The following is a 10,000-nucleotide window of genomic DNA, read 5'->3' as shown; positions in this document are numbered from 1 at the left end:
CACCTCCACCGCACCTACACCTGTTAGCACAACGAATGTGTGTGTGGGTGTTAGTGCGTTGCAAGAGCGTGACTAGCGAACGCTTGTGTCAAAACAAGGGATGCGAAAAAAGTAACACATATAATACAACACATATAAGTAACATATGTATATGTATACATAAGTATACATATGTATATATATATATATATATATATATATATATATATATATATATATAAAAATCGTATATATATATATATATATATATATATATATATATATATATATATATATATATATATATATATATATATATATATATATATATATATATATATATATATATATATATATATATATATATATATATATATATATATATATATATATATATATATATATATATATATATATATATATAATATATTATTATACACATACACACCTCATTGTGAGCCCAGCAATACACACGCAATGTTTAAACAAACATTTGCGTGCACCAGAAGCGATCAACAAGAGCGTATAGAGCGTCGCACAAGCATGACAGAGAGAGAGAGCGAACGAAAGAAGCAAAAACGAGAGCGTATCATGTTTGCAGTGCTGCCGAGGCAAGCGCACGTTGACAACAGCAAGTGTGAGCGAAATGGCCGATCGCAAGAACTTACCGAACGAACCGAAACCGAAACCCCGACAACCGCACGGTACCCAAAAGTGAATGTACAGCGTCCGTGAAGCGATAAATGATTGAAAGAGAGAGAGAGAGAGAGGAAGAAAGAAAGAGAGAGAGAGAGCGTAAGATAGATAGAGACAGAGAAAGATACACACAGAGAGAGAGAGAGAGAGATATTGAGGGAGCAAACCACCGAAGGGGCTAGCTCCGGAGATTCAGTTTTTGTAGTTGTTTTTTTAGCTCTTCCGCTGGGGTCCCCGTGTACGGTGTAAACCGAAAGACATTCTCATCATCCGACTCTGTGTGCGTGTATGTGTGTGGTGCACCAGGGGGTAAAGTGCCTTATTGTTTTGTATTCGTGAACTTCACCATCACACCATTTTCATTGCTATCGAATTCTAATCGAGGATAAAAGTGTTTTTGTCAAACGTTAGCCGAAACTGCCGAAACTACTGACCTTAGCGGTTCTGTGATTTTCCCGCCTTTCCCATCACAAACCTCTCCACCCTTTCTACCGGTTTGGTGCGCACGTGTGTGTGCTTGTGTTTTTTTTTTGTTCTGACTGTGTTAGTATCGTGCGTGTGTGTGTACATTTCCACAATTGTCGCGTGCAAATAACCGCTTTCCCCCTCACCCTTCTCGGCAGCACCATTTAGCAATCTTGTATCGTAAGGAGATCACCCCCTACCCCGCCCATTCCATGTTTTGATCTACTGGTTGGAAATATTGAGTCACAAAGGTGTGTGTGTGTGCGTGTGAGAAAAAGTGTAATACAGTGAATCCCCAACTCTTTCCCCCACCACACTTTCCACGGCGAAACTCCAACCCGGTGATAAGGTGACAATTGACAAGACATCATTGCCCGCGTGAACCAATCAGTGCCACAACACACACGGCCCAGCAACTCACCATTCAACTGCCCACAACCAACATAACCCAGCTCCAGCGCACACACATACACATACGCGTGTGCGTGTACCCCGTTTCGGCGCGTACCATGACGCAGTCGAGTACGTGCGTGCGTTCGTGCGAGCGTGTGTAATCAACTCACCATCCCCCTCCCATTTTCTTCCGTTTCCTTTTACCACCCGCGTGCTTGTGTGTGCGGGTGCGCGAGAGGAGACGGGCCTATCCATTCTTCAATACAGGCAAAAGTGAAAGAGAGTAAGTGAGAAAGCAGTGCAGCAGGCGCGCGCTACGCCGCCGTCTGTCAAGTGTGTGTGTGTGTGTGTGCAAAGAGAGACGAGGAAGACGCAGGCGAAGGGGTCCGGCTGAGCGCGAAGAAGGAGTTTAAAGCGGTACGCAGTTAAAAACAACCAGTCACCCCTATCACAGACCACCACCACCCACCAACCGGCTTCAAAATGATGATGGTAAGTGCAAAGAACAGGGCAGTGTTTGTCCGACGTATTGTTTTACTTGTTTTTTTTTTTTATTTGTTTGTTTCTTTTCCGTTTTTGGGTTTGATGTTGTCCTCTGGTTTACTCTTTGTAATGTGGTTGATTATTCTCCTTCTTCATGATATTATTGTTTTTTTCCTCGTGTAATGAAATTAATAATACTAGGTATTGGTGTCGCTTCCCTGATCGTTTCGTGTTTGCCCAATCGCTCAACTCAAATCCGCTTTGACGCACAGATTTGTCGCCCGATAGTGGCTTTTCCTTTCCTTGCTGAAAACTTTTCAATTGTTTGGCCGTACCAAAAATGCCTGCTAATCGGTACAAATGTAACTGTCAAAATTATAAATCTGTCAAAATCTAAAATTCGCCGTGTAATCGCTCCGGGACGGACGAACCAAAGCGCCAATAGGCCACTCGGGTTAAAGGTTGCTTTGCGGTGAACCCGTCACCGATTTTTTTAATGACTGACCCTCTTACACAATTTCCATTCACAGTCAAGGTGAAAAAAATTGAATGCAAATTTTCCTCTTACAGTTTTCTTTCTCCCCACTCAAGACAAATGAAAGTAAAACCAACGAAGAAAATGGACAGAAAGGAAGTGACCGGTGACGGTGTTGTTGTTGATTTTTCGCCACGCATCTGGAAGTATTAAAGTGCATGAAATTTTCGAATACGATGTCCCACAGCCTATCGTACATAATCCTACACGCACAGACATTTTCCCTGCATACAGCTAAGTAAAATCTAAGTAAGAAGCGGCCCGTCGGATGCATGCCGGAGAGTGGAAAACTTGAGGGAAATGTGTTTGGCCTCACAAATGGTGGGAGTAAACGATATCAATAGGGAGCGATAGCGAAAAGGGGGAGAAAGAGAGAGAAAAAGAGAGAAAGAGGGAGAAAGAGAGAGAGAGAGAGAAAAGAGAGAGAGACGAGAGAAACATACGGAAAAAGAGCAAGAGGGAGATAATTATAGGATAACTTTACGACCGTGCCGATGGAGATTCGTTATGGACAAGCCTGTACGAAGGAAGTTATGCTTCCTGTGCCCATTCCTGACTGTTTCGTCGGCCAAATGGTCAACTCCGCTCGTACACTTTGCTACCACACTACCATGGCCACCGTTTTCACCACATTTCCCTATCACTGTTTTACTCAAAGTCATTGACTTAAAGATTAAATGATAAGGATGAAAGAAAATGAAGGTGGACTAGAGAAAACTCTCTCTCTCACACACACACACACAAACGCGCGCGCGCGCAGGTACGCATGCAAGCACACACGCGTATATACGCACACAGTCAGTGTCTCGTGAATGTGAGTGCGTGTGCGTTTTCCGATTTTTCCTTCATCGCCGCTCATCTTGAGTTTTCACCCGGAAGGGTCGGATAGGACGTTTTGATGGATCGCCGGGAAATGTCGTGTAGGTTGCGATTGGTCGTTCTACGGGTGTGAGGTTGGCGGCAAGGAAGGGGCCATAGGCTTGGCAGTTTCCTGAGCTATTGCTTACGTCCGTCTCACTTTGCCTTTCGCAATTTGCCGCTCAATTTGTTGGAGGTTTTTGGGTGGGGGGGGGGGGGGGGGGGGTGTGAGGAACGGATGGGGAGGAGAATGGGATAAGTAAGAACTTTCCTCTGCTAGATCTCGTAGGCCAGGAGTGGTGCAAATATGATGGAGGGTGGAAAACAAGGATGTCGTTGTGGTTAATGGTGTGCGCTTGGTTGGTGCGCTTTGTTTTTCCGCCACTGTAAAGTATAACGAAGCCTTTTTCCAATCCCATTTTCTCTTTCTCTTGTTCTCCTTCTTTTTATTTTTCTATCTCTCTTGCGCTCAATATTCTCTTTCATATTTATAATCAAGGGTGCGTGCATCCTTCCACGGAGTCCTTCTTCTGTTTTCCTTTTTGTCCCCATCCCATCGTCAAAGGCAAAACCTTTATTTCCGATGACTGCTACCGACATGAAAAGCACAGGAAAAGCACAGCGGAGGATGTTGGAGTACGCGCAGGCAGGAAATTTTCCCGCTTGCTTTATCGTCCCCTTTGTGCTCTTTGTCTCATTCCCGTGCTGTCGAGTTTGGATGAAATTCCCTGAAGACGACCCCAAAATCAAACGATGCTATTGCCAGCGCTGCTCATTTTATCTCCTTACAGGGTTTTCCAAGTCACTTTTGAATGTAAATACTGTTTTTCACCGCGTGCGAAATGTTATTCAACATCACTTATTTATTTCATTATCATCATACAGGGGTCTCCAAGTCACCTTCAAATGTAAACATTGTTTTTCATTACGTGAAAAAACGTAATCCACATCATTCTGATACTTCATTTCCATTATAATAATTTTATATTTCTTCAGCATGATTTTCAACACTTCATGGGTCTATTAGCAACGTTTTTTTTCGTCCGGTTTTGAAGCAGCATATCATCAAGATTTGTACAACATCTTCAAAACTAGTATCACATGTAGTTTGATGCATTTTTATTACATAAGCGTACCAATTTGAAAGGGATGAAGGTCTAGCTCTTGCACGCGGTGAAAAACAATGTTATCATTCGAAACTGACTAGGAACCCCTGTAACATTTTTTACATTTGAAAGTGACTTGGAAAAGCGTGTAATAATTCTTAATTTCTTTTGTATGATTTTCAACACTTCAATGGTATGTGACCATCGTTTTTTCACCGGGGTTTGACACCGGATATCATCATCCGTTAACCTTTGATGTATTGAAAATCATGCTGAAGGAATTAAAAATTGTCATGAAGGAAATGAAGAATTAGATGTATATGGATTAACATCTTGCACACGGTGAATAACAATGTTTATATTCGAAGCTAACTTAGAAAATCCTGTATAGACTCACCCGTAATATTCCGGTGGTAGACTGCATCTCCTCGACAGTAAAAGAGAGCGTATCAACTCTTTCCACGCATACACACAGACGCACACGCAGACACACATGTAGCAGTACGTACTTGCGCACGTTGGTGTATGGTTGTTGTCACGGTCCCGAAGAAATGTCCGTTCGCCCCCGCATACGAATATCTCCTTGCTAGGGGAGGACATCTTGGACTTCTCCTTGGGCTTGGTGGTAGTAGCGCGCAGTAGGCACGACAGCTACGGTAGTATATAGTGCCGTTTCGCCTAATGGGCAAACTTCGAGTGCGTTCTTGTTCCCTTTTGTTTCGTGCCTGTGTGTGTAGATGACTTTGACTTTTGTGACTGCTTGGCTACATGGCCCCATGTCCCAATGTTTTTGTACATAGTCGTGCTATGGCACTCATAAATTTCCAAACGTCCATTTAGGCAGCCATTTTCTAGTTTCAGACGCGCGCGCGAGAGAGAGAGAGAGAGAGAGAGAGAGAGAGAGAGAGAGAGAGAGATGATAGTATGTCACAAAAAAAATATTCTGATATTCTTGGAATGCTGCTTCAGTGGACAGCCCGAACAATTTTGTTTGCCGAAACAAAGTCTACAGATGTCCAAACACTGTTTTTCTTTTGACTATTTAGACGTTTTATAAGATGAGTCTTGAGTTGAAGTGCTGACTACAGTCAATAGTTTTCTCTCAATTGGTGTTTTACATGTTTTGGTAGTAATTACTCCACGCAGGTAGTTCTAAACCAACGCGCATTCTTGCCACCACCATCCTTAAACATTCGGTGTGTTTTAAACAATCCTTAAACGGAAATATCCTTACTTTGACTCTGAGTGTAGGGGAAAGCGGGGCAAAATGGGAATGTGGGGCAAAATGGACACCCTCTATTTAAGCATTATTTGACTACAAAGATTCTTTCCAATGCTCAAGATGTATTCATTAGAGTGTTCTATGAACACCATGTAAGTGTCATAACCCTTACATAACAAATAACCAAGAAAAATGCTAAATTAGGTTTAGTAGCATATTGATGTAATTTTTGCCACTTGGAAACTAAGCTTGATGTAAGTTTCACAGGGATGCGTAGAAGTTTTACATGATATATTTTTACATATATGATATTTCTATACATTTTTAATGAAGAAAGCAAGGCGATTTAATAAACATGCTTTGCGTGGGTCAAAATGGGCGGTTACACTTGGGGCAAAATGGGTAGATGCTTTTAACATACGGCGCTTAGTGAGGCTATGGTGTTTTATTTGTCGCCTCAATAATGATAACAGGCACCGCTTCAAAAGATTCGATTTAGTAGATTTGAACGTGTAAAAACTGTTTTAATTTTGATAACATATTTTTGGAAGAATTTTAAGGGCTTTCCTGACCAGCAAAACATAAGATATAACGAAAATACATTTCAAGAAACGTTCGCAAAAGCATGGACCATTACCTAAGCGCAGTTGTTGTGGTCCATATTGTCCCAGTGTTTTGACGTTTCACAGTTTGTTTACATATGCTCATTTTGGCCCGCGTGTCAAAATAGCTTCTCGTAAAACGTCGGCATTTATTTTATAGTTTATAGGTGGCAATTTTAATCCATAGATACATGGTGTAGGCATACAATAATGTAAGAACAATTATGTTTTGTGGCATATTCAAAGGAATATTCAGTCAATTGCTTAACATGCACATTTTACCCCGCTTTCCCCTACAGTCAGAATATAGAGAAACGACTTCCTCCTTCAATTACAAACATTCCACACATTATGTTTGAAATAATTGCCTACCCTTTTCTATATGTGGCACCTGCTGCGGTGCCAAGCACACTAAAACCACACACTATCCTCCCGACCTGTGTGCATGTTCATGCGGGAGCGTGATTTTAACCCTAGCATTACACTGCACAGTGGTGGTCATGGTGTTGGCGGCGACTAAAACAATTATGTTCTGGAAACAAAACAAAACCAGACACATGAACGCTGAGCCCCACCTCTGTAGCACAATGTCCGCAATGATGGAGCACAAGTGGTAGAGCGATCAATTTGGTTCTGTCAATGTTTTGTGTATTATTTTGTAGTTGTATTTTTTCCCTATTCTCGTTTTACAAAATTTTAACGACCTCGTAAACAATTGGGAAAACAGCCTTTGTTATGGTAGAAAATGTAAACAAATTTTGAAAGGTTCGCTTTCTGTCTCTGCGTCTACCCTCCTAAAACTATGCAATAGCCGTTTGTGCGCGCCCAAATGTAGGCAACGAGAAAGCAAATACTGACAACAGCACGCGTATCGCGGCGGGAAGAACACGATTTATACTCAGCCGCCTCTTTCTTTTACTTGACGAATAAAAGCAGTATGTCAGTGGACAAACCAAACCAGACACCACTTGAGAGATTAATGCAGTCGCGAGAGTCAAAGTCTCTATAAACAAAACAACCAACCGACCGCACAAAACTTACGGCTGTCGCGGTTGGAGAGCTAGTAGCATTAGCATCGTGCACGTTTATGATGCCACATTTTGGGATGCGGTACCGTGTAACTAAACTTCCCACCAAATGGCGTCGCGCCGTGAAGCACGAAGCCATATTCCATGACATTCTATGATATTAGCAGTGCTGCGAAATGTCACTATCAATGTCATAAAAAAATCTGACTGAAACAAAACCCATATCAGCGTCACGTACTCAATTGTGACAATCAGAGGTGATACTCAGAACGATTGCTGTGACTAATACATGCTCATGACATGTTTGCGACCATCGCTTCGTCAGTCACTATATCACGACTTTTTTTGCTGTGAATAATTTTGCAAAATGTCACTGCCATAGTCATGACAAATTCTGGCTGAAACAAAATCATCTCAGCGTCACGAGCTTTACTGCGAAGATCAAAGGCGAGCCTCAAACAGTTGGTGCGACCATCGCATGCTTGGTGGTGACATTGTGTGCAACCAACTCGTGTTCAATCACGTGGTCGCGACATTTTCAGTCGGTAATCATCGCGATGGTCACGGGAGATATGCATTGCGTGCGAGTGGTTCCAAGAAACAAAATGAGCATGGTTTCTCGCACTGTTTGACCCGACAGATAATCAAAACAGATAGAGGGAGAAAGCATGCTCATTTTGTTGCTAGAGCCTACGCGCCAAGTATATTCTAAGAATGTCGCGATTATCGCCGACAACAATGTCGTGACCACGTGAGTGATCAAAAGTTGGGTGCTAAACTAAATGTCACCAAGCATGTGATTGATTTTCCAACTGTTTGATTATAGTCACTGATCATCTCAGTTGTGTACGTGATCTGATTTGAATTTCGTTTCAGTCATGAGTGTTGATGATTGAAACAGTGGCATTTGGCAGCACTGTTCACAGCCAGAAAAAAAATCATGATAATGCTTGCGCCGGCATTAAGCTAAGCTTGTCAGTCAGAGTATCGCGTTGGACTCAAAAATTCACATGTCGTGTTCAGCATGTCATGGCGAACTTTTATTGACTATCAGCAATGAGCATCAAGCTACCACGGATATGTTCATTGTTTTCGTTGGTGAAAATCTCGTGATACTCATGACATTTTGCAGCACTGGATATTAGATGAAAGGTCCTTACAAAAACAATCAGTTTCACGGCGAATATTTTCACGCCATGGGTGGGCACGTGAAAAATTTGGCATTTCATCGAATGTCATCGCACCATACAGGATGACAGCTGGGTATATACATTTAGGCGTGAAATGTTTTAGCCATGTTGTTTTTGGTTATTTTTTTACGCTTCACGGCGTGAAATTGTCTCGATATGTTTGGTTGCTCGGGTAGATGTATAGATGTGAATTGTTTGCGATTCATGCGCGCCATTCCACGTAGGACCCCCTCTCCTTTCCTTTGACTCTCTGTGTGTTAGCCATCTTTTAACTCGCGCAAAACCTTAACGAAGGACTGAGAAACGCACGGGAATGGATGAGTGTAAATTGCTAGCGCATACAGAACGCGCCACCGCGCCATCATGCTACCATCTAATACGGACGTCACACGAGGCGTAAACTCAAAAAGTTTACACTTGATTTGTATGGAAGAGTGTAAACTTCCTGTCAAAAGATTATAGGGTTGTGTGGCTGAAATCGAATTTACGCCAAAGTTAACGCCAAAGTTCGGGTGACGTTCGTACAAGCAGGCTTTTAAGGAAGGGGTTTGTGTTATTACCAACAACAACAACCCGACCACGTGTAGATTCAACAGCGTGTTGGTGCCTGCACTAATGCTAACCCGTGCAAGAGCTTTTTTTGTTACTGTTGTTCCGGTTGGAAGGGTACAGAAATAAACATTCCGCTGGATTTTGCGCGCGCGCGTGCTTGTTTTTGTTTGTCTGCTTTGGCTCACTGCCGTCGTACGCTTTTTGCTCTCGGTATCTCGTTTGAATGCCTTAGGATTTTTTACGCAAATTTTACCTATACCATTTGGCGCTGTAAGACAACCGATTGGTGCCGTGACACAAGTGTTCAGTTATAATGTATTGCCGGTTATGAAATCAAATCGCATTCTTTCTGCCTTCTTTGAGCTGGCATTCATTTGTTTAACATTACTTACTTACTTACTTATCCGGCGCTACAACCGCTTTGCGGTCTTGGCCTGCCTCAGGAGTGCCCGAAACCGCTCACGGTCTCGCGCCTTCGTCTGCCAGTCCGTTATCCCATTAAGGCCGCTTAATGGCGGACGCCTCCACGCCATCTTGCCACCTCAATTTGGGCCTACCACGCCTTCTCTGTCCTTGTGGACGGCCTAAAAAGACTTTACGGGCTGGGTCGTCCGTTTCCATGCGTACAACATGTCCAGCCCACCGGAGCCTGGCGAGCTTAATACGCTGTACGACAGTGAGGTCGCCGTACATCTCGTATAGCCTCGTCATTATATCGGCTCCTCCATTGTCCTTCCACACATACGGGGCCAAGTATCCTTCTGAGCATCTTCCTTCGAACGCGGCTAAGAGGGCTTCGTCAGATTTGGACAGTGTCCATGTCTCAGAGGCGTATGTGAGTACTGGTACTATATAGGTACTATATAGTCCCAGCTTCGTCCGTCGCGACAG

The 10,000-nt window shown here is 42.9% G+C and overlaps 1 long non-coding RNA gene across 1 annotated transcript in view; it reads left to right on the top strand.

The window, feature by feature from the left end:
* Positions 1-2,933, top strand: part of LOC133392831 (uncharacterized) — a 6,512-nt gene extending 3,579 nt beyond the window's left edge. Inside the window, exon 2 of the long non-coding RNA XR_009765827.1 lies at positions 1,801-2,933. This is a non-coding gene — a long non-coding RNA (uncharacterized LOC133392831). The remainder of the gene's footprint in view (positions 1-1,800) is intronic.
* The last annotated feature ends 7,067 nt before the right edge of the window (positions 2,934-10,000 follow it).

Source organism: Anopheles gambiae, chromosome X (genome assembly GCF_943734735.2).
Source record: "Anopheles gambiae chromosome X, idAnoGambNW_F1_1, whole genome shotgun sequence".
Lineage (NCBI taxonomy): Eukaryota > Metazoa > Arthropoda > Insecta > Diptera > Culicidae > Anopheles > Anopheles gambiae.
Note: the sequence above shows the minus strand (reverse complement) of the source record. Positions and strands in the feature narration are given on the sequence as shown.